Genomic DNA, 16,533 nt, shown 5'->3' on the forward strand with positions numbered 1-16,533 from the left:
GATTAAGAAAATAAAAGAGAAAATGCAAAGGAGTTTTGACTCCTATATTTTTTGGAAAAGGTTTTCAAGTTATGTTGTTCAAGTTTTTGGAAAATTGATTTTTTCTAAGTGTAAAACCTAAGCATTCATCTAAACATTCAATCCTAAACATACATCTAAACATGCATATCCTAGCCATACATCTAAAGTATCTAGGTGAAGTGTGTGCATGTGTCGGTGCTTGTGTCGGTGTACATCATTAGAGTCCATTGTCCTTTACATCATGCACTAGTTTACATTCTATGGTCTTGCAAGAATTTAGAAGCATAAAGAAAATTACAAAATCCCTAGGTCTTTACATACTAAGTATTGCATGAATTGAAGTGCAAGAAATGAAACTAATGTTGAAGGATGAAATATGCTTATGGAATATATGAAACATGAGATGAAGATGTTAGTAGCATAAGATATAGAGCAAGGAAAAGCTATTATAACAAAAGTAAGAGAATTGACATAAAAACAAGCAAAAATAATGTTAAATAGACCTAAAAATTCATCACCAATGCAAGGTTTGAATATGACCTATAATCCCCATATTTCAAAGAGTTCCCAAAGAGTTTTAATTCAGTTTTCACAAAGAGGATTAAAGGAATACATTCTTCCAAACATCTAAGACCAAAATTAGGCAAATTCCACATTATTTGTTCACAAACAAAACTTAGAAAATAAGCAACCAAACATCCCATGCACATATTCAGTAAAAACACAATCAAGCTGTAGTAAATTCCTCACAAAATCACATATTATGACTCACAAATGTAGATCAAGAATTGGAAACAAAATTAAGCCAATTTTCACAAGTTTTTAACATGAATATCAAAAAAATAATGAAACAAGAATTAGCATCAATATTTCCTATCAAGTTTTCCAGTATTAAACTATCAAAAAACATCACAAAACCATCAAGAAAACTCTATGAATTTTTATGGAATTTTTATAAGAGATTTTAAATTCATCAGAGGTGCAATTATCAAAAGTAATGTACAAAATAGCAAGAAACAAGTAAAAAACGAAAAAACTGCAAAGAAAAAGGTCCAGTCCCAAAGGGAAATGGATCCTGGATCATCCAAACGCATCAGGAGCGTTGGATTGATCCAGCTCCAATAAACCCTAGATCTAATGGTTCTAGGCGAAGCAGAAGTGAACCAGGGTTGAACTTGTCTGGTTCAGAGGTCTATATAATGGCTTTAAGACCGGTTCAATTCACTTTGCAACTTTCTTTCTCTCTCTAAGCTCTCTCCTATTGAGAGAAGCTCTGCAACTCTCCCTTTCTCCGATCATCTTCTCCGACGAGCACAACGGTGCAGGTACGGTGGCCCGCCGGTGGCGCCGTCGTACCTGAGGTTTTTTCTAAAAATTTTAACACCATTATGTTCGTCTTTGCCTCCTCTTTATGGTTCTGATACTAATTTTTTGAAACGAGGCTTTGATAAGAGCAGATCTATACTTGAATCTTACGGTTTCGACGTTTTCAAATCTTTTTAAAACTTCTTGGAACGAAACCCTAATCTAAACTATTTTCTACATAGATTATGAATATGAACTTAGATCTGGAAAATAAACGGTGAATCTTCGTGAATTTACATTTTAGGGTTCGGTTTTCATTTTTTTTTGTGATGTTTTGAAGGAACAAGTCTTGAGACTTGTTTAACAACTTTGATTCACCGTTTATTTGTCCCTATGAGCCTTCGTTGAGCCTCAGCGATGAAAACGAAGAAGTTTTTGGTGATTACCTGGTTCTAATTGGAGATTCGAACGAAATGATTCTCAAGAAGGTTTCAGATTCTTCTGGTAAGTTTGAACCGAAAATAAATCGGTGTTCTTCTCTTCTTCTTCTTCACTGGTTCAAAATTTGCTTCGATTCTCCTTCTTCTCTTCTTCAATCTTCTTCTTGTGATCGCCTTGGGCTTGAATTGCAAGAAGAAGAAAAAGATAGTTCGATGATGATGATCTTCGCAGAGAATCACTGAGAACTTATACGAAATTCACTTCAATTTGGTTCAATTTGTGATTCTGGAGAATTAAGGTTTGATGAATGTTCTTTGTGTTCTTGGAGTTTCTGTGTTTTGATCGTAACTGAATGGAGAAAGAAAGTATGAATCTGTTTGTGATGATTTGGCACTGAATGAATGGTATTGTTGGTGATGTGGCCTTTATATAGGTGACAAGTGTGAGACTGGACCAATAGGAGCTTGCCACGTATTCTGGACTAAACTTGGACTGAAATTTGGACTTGGGGCCTTTCTGCAAATTGTGAAAATTAAAAGGACCAATCTGCAAATAACCAAAAAAAGGACTAAAAAATAAACTGGACAAAATGTGGACTGTTCTGCAATTATTAAAAAAAACTACTCTGCAATTCCAACAAAAAGACTTTGAAAATAAATTCGAAACAAAAAAAAAAAGGACTTGAATGCAAATTTTTTAGAAATTTGAGAACTTTAAGAATAAAAAAACAATTAAAAATAAAATTGGACTAAAAAATTGGTAAATTTGACTAAGCGTAAAGTGAAACGACTAAAAATAACAAAACGGACTAAAATGAACCAACTACTTAAATGAGGTACTTCAAAGTAACCTCTCTCTGCCAAAATTTCGTGTGAAATGACCAAAATGCCCCTAGGGACTAAAATGACTCAAAATGACTCGAATGCACTTTTAAAATGGTTTTTAACAGGGAATTAAAGCAAGAGTTTATACAGGCGAATTAAAAGACTCAGAGACAATTTTTAGGGATTAAAAGGGGTTTTAACACAGGAAATGACTAAAATGCCCTTTTTCATGAATTTTGCAAATAACATTGAAATAAATGCAGAGAGACATGCAATTGATCATAGACAAATTCAAATGACTTGAAATGCAAGAAAAATATTTTTGGATGACTTGAAATGCAAGAAAGCATAGACAAATACACAGTTGAAATGATTTTTAAAGCTAAATTGGGAGATAAAGCAGAGTAAAATGTCAGTGTAAAACAACAGCAAATTGACAATCTTTCAAAAGTAATAGACATATATCAAAGATGAAAGACAATTTAGAACAAGTATTTTTAGGTCCAAAATTAGGGTATAACAGTGAGGCGATTAGATATCTCTTCACATAGAAGCTTTAGCAAGATGTAGTGGTCGTGTCTCTTGTGCCCACACTAGGTTGGTTCAAGGGGTTTCCACACTACTACAAAATACCCCCTTTAATAGCATTCATTTTAGCGTTTAATAGAGCTTTTGAAGCGCTAAGAAAGCCCCCGCTATTATAGGTCAGAACCCCTGTAATAGCGCTTTCTAAACGCTATTAAATATCAGTGTTTCAATAGCTCTTTCAGAAAAGCGCTAACGTAGCCTTATTTTTGTGCTATTTTTAAACAGATATTTCTTAGCGTTTTCCAGAAAGCGCTATCTTAACTATCCCCTCTTTATTAGCGCTTTCAGAAAAGCGCTAATAAAGGCCTGCTATTATAAGTTTTTTTTTTTTTTTAAAATCCTGCATTTGAAAGTTCAAAATTGCAGCAAATTAGCAAATCAATCAAACATCTCATTGCATCCATTGATAAAAAAATAAACACTAGTAATATGTTAATCAAAAACTTGGTTACAAAATAAATCTCATATATTAATCAATCCTAGAGAAGAACATCTAATTTACAAAACTAAAAAAATTGTACGGCCAGTGCACATATAGCAAAAGTAGTCGCAACCAACAAATAAAAACACCCAACTGCAAAGGTACTCATGACAAGCGATCCAACGTCTAGTGGTTAAAGCTACCTCTAGCAAATGATTTCCTATGTCATATGGAAGGAAATTTTAATTATGTATTGTTCGATTTCCAGCACAGAACCCATATGCCTAAGATTTTATCTCTCTACCTTAAGAAAAACGACAGGGTGAACTAACCTGATTCACGAGAGGTGAGGATAGTCAACGCAAATGCTCAGTGCAGAATCGACAGAAAAAATCAGAAGCACGAGATATTCTACAAGCACAAGTAAACCAACAAAAAAATAAAAACATGAACTCAGTTTAGATTTATCAAAGTTAAGGATAAATAAAAAAAACCAGTAAGTTGTGCTTAACGTTTCTTTATAATACACAAAGGAACTACAAATAATGATCATTGATATAACTTGAAATAGTTCCTCTAAAAACAGAACGAGCACTTTTGTATGTTTGAATTGGATGTTCGATCTAAACATAATAATGTGAAGTTCAGAAAATTAGTAAGAAAAAGCAACACATTATTTAGTAGGGAGATGTTGACATTATTTAGTAAGAAACTAACATTGATTTTGAATAAAAAAGAAACTAACACTCATTTTGAATAAAAAATAAACTAACAAGGAGAACTTGAATCAAAATCATACAGTTTGTTCATGATAGTGTAGATTTGCCAACTAGGATGAGGTTCACTTGGCGGCTTTCGACACACTACACAACCTTCGTCAAACTTCTTCGCGTGCATGTGTGGCTACGAAGTTAAATTACGAAGTTGGAGGAATCAAACTATTTGTTCTCTGCAAACAAAAAATAACACATCAAAAAAGTAGGCTCATGATGATATGGTATAGTTGTGCAAAGGCACTTGCACTTGTTCTCTACCTTTGTATAATGCATAATTATAACCATTGGTGGAATATCAATAATTGGGATTGTGATAAAAGAAGTACTTGAAAGCTAAATTGTCTTATTTGATTTTTATAATCAAATGCTATGATTCAGCATTATACCCTCCAAAATGCAGCTCTCATTATGGCTAAAACAGGAACTACATTTTATTGCTTTTTGTATCCTTAGATTGAAAAGGAGAAAAAATTAAAAGGGATATATTTGATTGATATACAAAATGTGCTGACATAAGTAAGAAAATAAAGGACCACAAATAGTAAAAAGTCCAAACTCAATATCATGAGTGAGACCAAGACACACGCACTAGATAGATAGTTAGGAATATCTTAACGTGTAAAACTAGGAAATGTACAAGACTAAATAAAAGACCTATATAAGCCTTCTAATTGGATTAATGATTCTTTATTATTTATTCATACCCAGTTGTATTTAACTTCACCAATATTTTATAGCCATAAGCAAATCATAAATAAGATACCATATAAAAATATGTGATAACAAGACAACCAAACGAGCAACTATGACTTACCTACAATAAAAGAAGGCTTATTATAGATCCAATAAAACAATGCCAATGTTCCTTACCTTAAGCAACCCATTTTGTAAATCCTTTGATCTCTCAATAAAAGAAGGCTTATTATAGATCCAATAATATAAAAAAATGTGATCTAATGATCAGCAAAAAGTGACTGCCTTTTTGGTAGATTCACGAGTGCTAGACATTGCACTTAAATTTTATCTCAATTACCAATGACTAAAGTTTAGTTTAAACTATAAATTTATAATCACGTGTTATTTGAGCACAGACTTGGATAGTACAACATAAATATGGAAACTAGAAAATAAAAATGATTTGCAGTAAAAAAAGGTTTTACTATGAAACTGTGAAGCACTATCAAAACAATCTTTAGGCCATATATATATATATATATATATATATATATATATATATATATATATATATATAATTAAACCTTTGAAGTGATGATTTTGACAAAAGATAAACTTTGAAATTTCAATAAAATAACGATGTCACCATGGTTTCGTCAAACTTACCGTGAAGTCAAACATAGTGGACAAAACACTAAACTAATTTCCATTAAAACAAATCATATCAAGTCAAATTGAAATTCATGACTTCGTGAAATAACCTGATTATATTACGCGTAACGAGTAATAACATATATTTGAGTGTCCCCACGTTTCAGCTCATTTAAACATAGTGAATCTATCAAACCATGATTCATTAGCATCTAAAGGCTAGCTAACTAAGGATTTCATATCTTTATTGACAACACAGTGAACTTATCAAACCATGAACCTAAAAACAGAATACAAGAACATAATAGATTCAAACTAACTCACAAATCACTTAATATATTCTCAACTCAGCAAAATCGCACCTAATACGATTCAAACTAACTCACAAATCACTTAGTATATTCTCAACTCAGCAAAATCGCACCTAATACGATTCAAACTAACTCACAAATCAGATGAACACATACCTAAATTGAGCAGAGTTTGAATCCAAAAAACAACCTTGTTTTGCAAGCACAGTTTGAATCCAAAGCTGAAAATCAAATGAGGTTTAACTTACCATTGCAAATTTGTACAAATTTCACATTGATTTTGAGCATGCTTATTAATTTTATTTACAATCAAATAAATAGGTTTAACTTTCATGCTTCTAGATTTATTCATGGTTTGATTTCATCTATTAAAAAGGTGTGACTTTTATATAAGGTTATCTTCTTTACACTAAATTAGCCATGACTAGATGCTGCATAACAAACCATAATTTTCCTTCAGTTCAGATTTGCTGATCATGATTACAACCAAAAAACAAATGTCACTGACAGGCGTGCTCACAAAAAGGACGGTGAAGAGGACAGTTTACATGCCTGTTATACAGATTCGTTTGCACAGGTAAACAACTAGCCTAATCGCACTCGGACAATTTACATAATATTCTATTGAAAATATTACTCCTCACTTACTATCCTTGTGAGAATAGTTAACGGCTTTGTTATTTTTATGAAAATAGCTTATCAATTATCATTGATTAATTCCTTTGTTATTTTTATGAAAATAGCTTACTATGCTATAAGCTGCAAAATAGGTTACTTATCATAAAAAAAATTCACCAAAATCAACTCAAATGTGGGACATAAATTCCTGAGTCACGTACTCAAAATCAGCTTATAAATCATTCATTATATATGACAAAATCAACAATAAAAACAACAGAAACATAAACAAATGACATGTACATAAGTTGTTTTCAGCTTATTTCCACAAGTTCTACATAATAGCTTATAGATTATACAAAGATAATTTGAATTCGTTTTGGCTTGTGTTCTGAAAATAGCTTATTGCTTATGCTATAAGCTGCAAATAGGTTGCTTATCATAAAAAAATTCACCAAAATCAACTCAAATTTGGGACATAACTTCCCCTGAGTCACACATCCAAAATCAGCTTATAGTGTTTAAAACAAAAACTCAAACAACAAAGCATCGATGACAAAATCAACAACAACAACACCAGCAGACACATGCAACAAAGCATCAAAACAGCGATTAAAAAAAACGAAAAGAAGATAATGAAGATGAGATCTAACCAGAAAGAAGAGGAGGCGAAGGTTTTCCCCTGAGTCACAGTACCGAAATGAAGCGAGAGAGAGTGTTCGAAACCACCACCAAAGGGTTTTCACCACCACGTACAGTACCGAAATGAAGAGAGATCTAGACCAGATCGTGAGGGAGAAGGTTTTCATCGAAGAAGATCGTGAGGGAGATGGAAGATGCGAAGGTTTTCCGTTTTGGGAGAAGGAAGAATGGAGGTCGTGGGTTTTGTAGGAGAAAATAAAAAAAAAATTAACATCCACCTTTTATTTTATTTTTTAAAGAAATCCACCTTTTTTTATTAAGTCCAACCATACTATCAAAAAGATCAATGTGAAAAAAGGTCATTTTACACTCTAACCAACTTTGTTAACTAGTTATAAATTAAATAAAAGGGCTAACCTTGAAGAAATGTATATAGGTACAAATGGTTTACTGGAGTCTTCTATTATGTTGCTTATTGCAATAATAGAGAAAGGAATCAAGCCAATTGTGGTGACTTTCAACTCCATAATTGATGCATTCCGACAATCGCCAACTTTTGAATATGGAGTTCATGGTTCTTCGCAATCCATTGAGTATTCGAGTGAACAATCGTCTTCTATGCTTATCGATGATGCTTTTCAGAATAAGACCGGGGATGACCGGATCTTGAAGATGTTCAAGCAACTTGCTGCTGAAAAAGATGGTAACACAATGAAGGATAGGAGGGAACGACAAGACCATCACTACATATTGTGGCTCTTCCAGAAAATGTATGAGTTGCACATTAAATCAAAGTATTTAATTGAAGTTACAACATTTGGTTTAATGTGCAACTCATACATTTTCTGGAAGAGCCGCTATATGTACTGATGGTGTTGTCGTCCCCTCCTATCCTTCTTTATGTCACCATCTTTTTCAACCGCATGCAAGTAGCTCGACCATCTTCAAGATCCGGTCATCCCCGGTCTTATTCTAAAAATCATCATCAATAAACATAGAAGACAATTGTTCACTCGAATACTCAATGGATTGCGAAGAACCATGAACTCCATATTCCGAAGTTGGCGATTGTCGGAATGCATCAATTACGGAGTAGAAAGTCACCACATTTGGCTTGATTCCTTTCTCTATCCTCCTTGATTTGGTTCTGGATATTTTTATAGGGTAATTTTTAAAGCTGAAACGGTCATATTTTTATAGTGAAAAGTTGTGTCAGTTGGAATAAATAGAAGTTGTCATTAAATGGCCAAATTTTATTATTTTTATTTTCTAGGATATAATATAAATAGAAGTATACGATTATATGATATCCATAAAAAAGTAAAAAATACTAAGTCTTCAATAACTACTATATTTTTTTGTACCAAAACAAAGTGAAAAGTTGTGTCCGTTGGAATAAATAGAAACTGTCAATAAATGGAGAAATTTTATTATTTTTATTTTCCAGGATATAATATAAATAGAAGTATACGATTATGTGATATCCACAAAAAAAGTAAAAAATACTAAGATTTTAATAACTACTGTATTTGTTTTGTACCAAAACAAAACTACTATATTTGTTCATTTCAAGATACTACAACATTTAATATTTACTGAGATTGTTACTTTTACACAAATTTGAACGATCTTATATATATCGAGATTGCTAAAGAATATCTTAATTAAATCTTTAATTTATAGTGGAATATTTTAATGAGAAATGCTAGGGTCACACCCACTAACACTCTCTTTTAACACACTCAATAAGAATTGGTCACATGTCCCACTTTTTTATTTCAATTAACTTGAAACCTGTTAAACCATTTAGTGTTGGAAATCATTTATTTAATTTTTAATTATTAAATTAGGTTTTTACTTTTCATCTCCTTTGCTCAATCTCCCTAAATCACAGTTCTGATGAAGCAAGAGGAATGCGCTGACACATTGCATGAGTTATGGCTTGAAAAAAATCAGCACAAAAATATGGCAATAAACATGAAATAACCTGGATTGATACTCTTTGTTGCATGGCCATTGAAAATCGGACAATTGAAAATCCAATAAGATCCATGAAATAAATGAAAAGATAGGCAATTGTAGAAAATTAAGAAGTTCTGTTGCATATGTCTCATGTAACTTGCAAGGTAAACTCTTAAGTAAAGAAGAAAGACAACAAAGAAGAGTGGTGTTAAGCATTTCAATTTTTCAAACAGTTTTTGTTATGCAATGTTAAACTGCAAAATCAGAGAAAAAATGGAACGGTTGGTATGATTCTGGAACGCTTCATCTCAGGGAAAAAAATGGAAATCGAAGAAGACCCGTTTCTCACTACCTCTTCTCTCTACATTTTCTTCTCTTTCTCTCTCCAACTGTTAAATTAAATTATTAAAAAAATCAAAATGTTTAGAAACAGGTTGAACAGGTTACAGGTTAATTGAAATAAAAAAGTGAGACACATGTCCCATTCTTATTTGGTGTGTTAAAAGAGAGTGTTAGTGTGTGTGACCCTAGCATTTCTCAATTTTAAATTATTATTGTAAATAAGAAACTTATCATTGCTATCAAACATATATGAGTTAGTCCTCGTGAGCTTAGCTCATTTGATAAGGACAATGCATAAAATATGCAAAGTCCGGGGTTCAATGTAACGCCCTCCTTTTATTTAATTATTTTTATTAAATTAGAGTCTATTTATGTGATTTATTTTATATATGTGAGGTGTTAGTATTTTATTATGTGGCATTATTCTATTATTTATTAGAACATGAGAATTATTAGTGTAAGTAGAATTGGAGGTTAGAATAGAAAGAAAAATAAGTTATTGGGCCTAAATAGATTTAGGAAGAGTGATTAGTATTATAAATAAGGAAGCTTAGGTTAGAAAGAGTTTTGACGTTAAAACCACTTTTTGGAGAAAGAGGAGAAAGAGGAGAACTCAGAGATAGAGAACACTAGGAACGAAGAACGCTGCTTTTGATTTCAGAAAAACAATCTAAGGTAAGGGTGAGACTATCTTTCACTAATATTAGGTCTGTGAATCATTAGATTGCATCTAACATGTTTTAGGATGAGTTTGTGAGATTATGAGAAATTAGGGTTTGAGTGAGAATTAATGATTAGATGAGGAAAAACTGCTGAACTGATGTAACAGGGAGTTTTATTATTCAATCTAGGTAGCCTATTCATGTGGGTTCCGATGTTTCCTTAATTCTTGTGATGGTACTGTAGTTGTGGTTTCTCGACCGTGATTGCCTATTGTCCATTCCCTTTGAGAAATCTCACCCCTTCTGCTTGAAAATGTTGCTCTTCGTATGGGTAACTTGCAGGTAACCAAGATTAGTTGCGGTCGTGAGTGGACTCCTCACAAGTGTGTATCTTTAGGTGCTCTGATACGTAACGGGATGGGAGTTTTGACTTTGTTTTCTATTCCTTACGTATTGTTTTATGAGATTTTATAATAAAGATGTTGGACTGAACCAGTTATTATATTTTAGACTTTTATGATGATGAGGCCTTAGTGCCAAAGACTTTTTATGTTGAATGAACTAATTCTGCTGCGAAGTTTTGAATTACTTATGTTAAATGATTTTGAAGAATAAATTGTTATTTATTCAGTTTATGAATTTTTAAGTAGTGTAGCATTCCGTTTAAAGTTGAATTACTCTGATTTTTAATTATGAATTTTTACGTTGGGAAAACGGGGTGTTACAATTGGTATCAGAGCAGGTCGGTCCATCCGGCCAAGTAGATGAGTCGTTGTGTTGTGTCGTTATGTTTTCTAGTTAGTAGTTATGTTTTATTATGTGATCAGCTTTAACTGACTAACTTTGATGTGGTTTTTGTGTTTTGTTTGAAGAAGCAATAATTAAATTTATTTTCTCTTGTGCTTTGAATTTCGAGGGCGAAATTCTTTTAAGTTAGGGAGAGTTGTAACGCCCTCCTTTTATTTAATTATTTTTATTAAATTAGAGTCTATTTATGTGATTTATTTTATATATGTGAGGTGTTAGTATTTTATTATGTGGCATTATTCTATTATTTATTAGAACATGAGAATTATTAGTGTAAGTAGAATTGGAGGTTAGAATAGAAAGAAAAATAAGTTATTGGGCCTAAATAGATTTAGGAAGAGTGATTAATATTATAAATGTAACATCCCGCTCGTCAGCTAATGGAAAATTCATCTGTTAAATGTATCAGAGGACTAAGATTCGTGGAAAGTGATTATGATGAAGAAAGTTAAGTACGACGGAAGATATTTATAAGTAATATCAGTTAAGCATGAGTTATGTATCAGGGTCAGGTAAACACGACTGAGACGAAGGGCATTTAAGTAATCTCGCTCAAGGGAGTATATAAGTGATTTGAGGGTGGAAAACCTCATAATTTCTTCCTCTTTCTCTCTCTAGGTTTTGAGAGAAAGAGTTCTCTCCTCCTTCTCTCTACCATGCGCCCTCCCTCTCTTCTCTAATCAACCAAACTTCATCCAAATCATGATCAAGCATGATTAAGCATGGCTTAGCAAGTAAGAAACAAGCAAAGGAAAGGATCAAAGCATGGTTTGGTGGGAAAGAACAAGAAATCAAGGAATGAAGCAAAGCTAGGGTTTGAAGCTAGGTATTGAAGGAAAGCAAGCAAACATGATTAGGTGAGTTCCATAGATAGAATTCCTTACCTTTGGGATTATGATTATGTCTTGTAGAAAACATGATTTGGATTAGTATGTAAGTTAGGGTTTTAGTACCCCTTTTGCCATTAGTCATTGGAATTATGTTGTTTGTTGTTATGTATTTGTTCTAAGCTGTTTTCTATGTATACTAAGTGGTTTGTGTGCATTGGAAACTTAATTTTGAGGTTTGGAGGTCAAAATTACGAATTCTGCAGGTCTGGTACTGAAGAACCTCGCTTAAGCGAGAAGAATCTCGCTCAAGCGAGATTTAGGCAGAACCGAATTAAAATCTCGCTTGGAATCTCGCTCAAGCGAGAAATCTCGCTTGGAATCTCGCTCAAGCATGATGAATCTCGCTCAAGCGAGATTTCACAGCACAGTACTATTTTACAAGAAAATTCATGAAATGCAGTGGTTTTGACCAAGTTTTTTCCCTGCAGTCTTTTATAACTTTAAAAACCCCTCAAAGTCAAGTTATCATTGCACATTACACCTAAAGATATTGGTAAAGAAATGCATAAACAACATCAAGAATTTCAATGACGAATTGCACATGAAATGTTATGTTATGATAGAGTTTGGGGTAGCAAGATATTCTTTAAGCAAGGGAAATAACTAGAGCCTCGACATAGTTAGTCGAGAACTATCATGTTAGCAAGAATTCATAGATGGACAAGACGCGAATGATAATCTCTTTGCATATGAGCTAGATGATTTAGCAAGTATGATAAGCTATGGATTGATTAGTTAATCTCTCCACCAGGTTAGGAATGTACAAGTATGAACATTTACCGCTAATCGGATTGATTAAGGTTCCGAGGTAAACATGTATGCATGATTAGGTGTAACCTAAATTAACGACAAGACCATGACTTAATAAGTGTAGGTGACATGTCTCTTGATATCCACGTCAGGGGGATACAAGGGGTTCTCGTAATGAGAACGATTCAAGCCGTAAGGGACCCGCATGTCACTGAGTAAACAAGACGTAGGTGCTCGTGTCTCTTGTTATCCACGCCATGGGGATACGGGAGGTTCTCGATCTAAGGGGAACGGTTCAAGCCGCAAGGGACCCGCACGACACCGAGGGAGTCCGATGTACGTACATCGGTCATGTATGGGATTGATCTCGGGGTTACTCCACTCGGGACTATCCGTAAAATGAATCAAGATAACATTGTTTGTTCAACGCTAACCAATATGAATGAACTTAAGTACGTTTATGTATGTTACGATTATGATTATGAACATGTATGAACTCATGTACGATTATGTATGAGAATAAGAGCATTAGATGCTTAAAGACAAGTATAAGTTAGGTATAGAGCAAGCTATGAACATGATACCGATGACGATCTTAAGTTTCCCCTAATCGTCCGGTTTAGAATCGTGCCATGACTATGTTAGGTTTAGGCCTCGAGACATAAAGTGTATTCTTGGCAATGCGGTTCTAGATTCCCCCTCGACCGCCATGACACGTATAGGAAGTGAAGCCTATAACAAGTGAGATAAGATTATGACGGCTCTAGTATGCACTACCGTCTATGAATGCAAATCCCCACACACGTATAATCAACCGTCAGGTTGTAATGTAGACACGTGGTGACCGTAGGTTTCCCCTTGAGGTTGCCTATAGCCTAGGATTTAGGGGAACTCACTGAGACATTATGTCTCATCCCAATCCTTATTTGTTTCAGATAAGCAGGATGTTTATGCATGTTCGGAGCCGGATGGATATTACTTCAAGGGTTCGTTCGTGAAGCTGCAGGATGTTATGGACTTCAAGGATGCATTTTTACGTATGGATGAGTTGTATTGTATTATTATTTATACGAACGGAACTTGATGTAAATATTATTCATTCGAAGTTTTAATTGTTGTATATTTTAATGTATCCAGTACTAATATTAACGCACGTGCCAGACTTTCTAGATACGTCTGGTATGGGTGTTACAATAAATAAGGAAGTTTTAATTAGTTGAATTACTCTGATTTTTAATTATGAAATTTTTACGTTGGGAAAACGGGGTGTTACATTCAAACCCCGGCCACCACCAAAAAAAAAGAGTTATGTGAACTCATTTTATTGTGAGTGTAATCATTTTGGTAGAAGATATAATATAAAATAGGGTTCGGTATGTTTTTTTGCCCTATAAATTTTTCAATCATCATGTTTGGTCCATTTTAGTCTCCCAAGTAATCAATTAGGCCAACCTCAAACAAATTATTTATGCGAAATAGCCGATAATGAATTCGAGAAAGCAACTACAAACTGTGTCTCTAACAATGTTGCTCTGATTATATTTACTAATAGAAGAAGAACGGACTATCAAACATCACAGAAATAGCATAGTACTGCAGTAACTTCTCTAAATGTTAGACATTCCAAACCTCACCTTGAAACTTGGCTGCTTTATGGCTTGTGAAGTTGAAATCATCATTTTCAGTACTTGGATTTCAATACTCTTGTGTTCTCTTGGATGTCAATGTTGTGGACGTTCTTCCTTCATTCAAGTCTTTTGTTCATGTTACAACTTTTACATCTCGTTTTTGCCCTAGCTTATATGGATTATTTTGATCGTAATGATATTCATTCATGAGGAAGCTTAACTGCTCCCTCACTTCCTTTAGTCTTTTGGACAAAAATAACATGGATATTTGTAAGAAAGGGGAATGCTAGCTGCACTTGCTTGGACAGTCACTATTAAGCAAACGCTTGCCAATTGGGCCACGTTTCAACTTTTCTAAAACTGGTTACTGGTTTACCGGCACTCTAGGTTGTCCTTTTTAATACCTTTTTTTTCCTTATATCACTAATTCGTCGTCTTCTCCAAATCCAAACATCAAACAATTACAGTTCTACCGCCTTGTTATTCTTTGTCCTTTGTAAAACCAGTCCACCATCAACATGGTAGAATCCTTAACTGAAAAAAAAAAAAGCCGCTTTAATCTCCACCACTCATGACCACGTTTGCACCCGCAACCAACTGCTCCAAAAGCTCACAATAACCATTAAAGTAACACTTCTTCACCATCCTTATACCCATCAACATCATTCATGGTCATATGTGGAGATCGAAATTGTCTCCTATTCTAATTGAACTTTTGAACAGAGTGTTACAGGCAAATAATAACTTCTAGATCTAGATCGAGAAACATACTTAACTTGGAATTTTGATTGATAGTTTATGCAAACTATGATTGTGTGTTAAATCAACACAATAAGTTACTGATTATCTCTTTTCATCTACAAAAACTCTTTGTTGCTGGTGGTGACTGTTTACAAACACAATTTTTGAGTTAAAGGAACGAGTAATGCGAGTTATGAGCAATTGATATTTGAACATGATTTCCTTTCTTCTTCCCTCAACTCATATGGTGATTGTGAATCTGGACAACAGAATTTTGTTGGGGAAGAAAACGTGAAAAATGGTGGAAAAGCATGTTCATATCATTATCCGACTTAAATAATTGTTATAATTATAAAATTAAAGTAAATAGTGTTAAAAAAACAAAAAGAAGCAACCGGTTACCAGAAAAAGGCAAATGACGTGGCTCGCTATTTGAGAGAGTGTGCATGAGCGAGTGCCGAAGCGCCTGTCGCTAGCACTCCTCTTGTTAGGAAACATGGCATCCATGGATGAAGGAGAGAAAAGCTTAACAAACTCTTTGTATTGATGAAAATGAAATATTACAATGAGTGAAAGTTATCCCACTAATGGGGTGGTTACAACTATATATACTAATACTACTTGTAAGTAAACTATATCTCTAATAGTCCCCCTCAAGTTGGAAGGTGTTCTTAACACTTCCAACTTGGGATGATCAATACAATACGATATCAAACAAATGAAAATACAAGAAGAGATGCCGAAAATACATCGGCCAAGAGAATAGCAACAACCAAATGCTAATCCAACAAGATGAAACCACAACTCAAGGTTTAACCTCTTGGAGGAAGAAGCAACAAAACAACGCTTAACCACCATCCGGTAGAAGCAAATATCAACAAAGCCTTAAAAGGCATAACACTTAACCATCAAGAGTTCTCAATGACTCAAGATAGAAGCACAATAACGACGCTTAACCATCCTTGGACTGAAGCACAAGACAAGAAAAACAAGGATATCCAAAATCAATGATGATATCCAAAAGATAAGAAGTGCAAGGAAAGGCCAAAGTCTACAATGGAAGGAGGTCATATGTTGAACAAACTTCACACCAAAGGTACCATGAAGCAACAAGACCAAGGTTCCAAAGATAAAAAAGAGATGCCCTCCAATGCCGAGCCGAGACAAGAAAAACCAAAAGCATGCCAATAGAGATGCATAGCCATGTGATGTGTCTTCAAACCATAGAAAACAAATTCATGTTGATGCATTCAAACCATAGGCCAAAACCAATGCTTCCAATAATGAAGCTAAAAACAAATCCAAAAAATTGTCACAGTAATAGGAAAACCAGAAGCAAACAATAGGCCAAAATACACGCTTCAGAAAGCACACCACTTCAAACAATGATCCAGGACAAAGAAACCGAGGGAAGGTAATCAATCCAAGAATCTTCCAACAATCCAAAACTAAGCCAGAACGATAAACCTCACCAAATA

General features: G+C 33.9%; 1 long non-coding RNA gene across 1 annotated transcript; it reads right to left on the minus strand.

Annotated features, from left to right (window-relative positions):
- Positions 1 to 4,350: 4,350 nt before the first annotated feature.
- LOC146913018 (uncharacterized) lies at positions 4,351 to 6,230 on the minus strand. The gene is made up of 2 exons (XR_015013356.1): positions 6,170 to 6,230; positions 4,351 to 4,549 (listed from the first exon to the last, which is right to left on the minus strand). It is a non-coding gene; the product is annotated as an uncharacterized LOC146913018 (long non-coding RNA).
- Positions 6,231 to 16,533: the final 10,303 nt, after the last annotated feature.

The sequence above is a fragment of the Medicago sativa genome, chromosome 6 (assembly GCF_051527215.1).
Source record: "Medicago sativa cultivar Bolivia chromosome 6, Bolivia_mono, whole genome shotgun sequence".
Taxonomy (NCBI): Eukaryota; Viridiplantae; Streptophyta; class Magnoliopsida; order Fabales; family Fabaceae; genus Medicago; species Medicago sativa.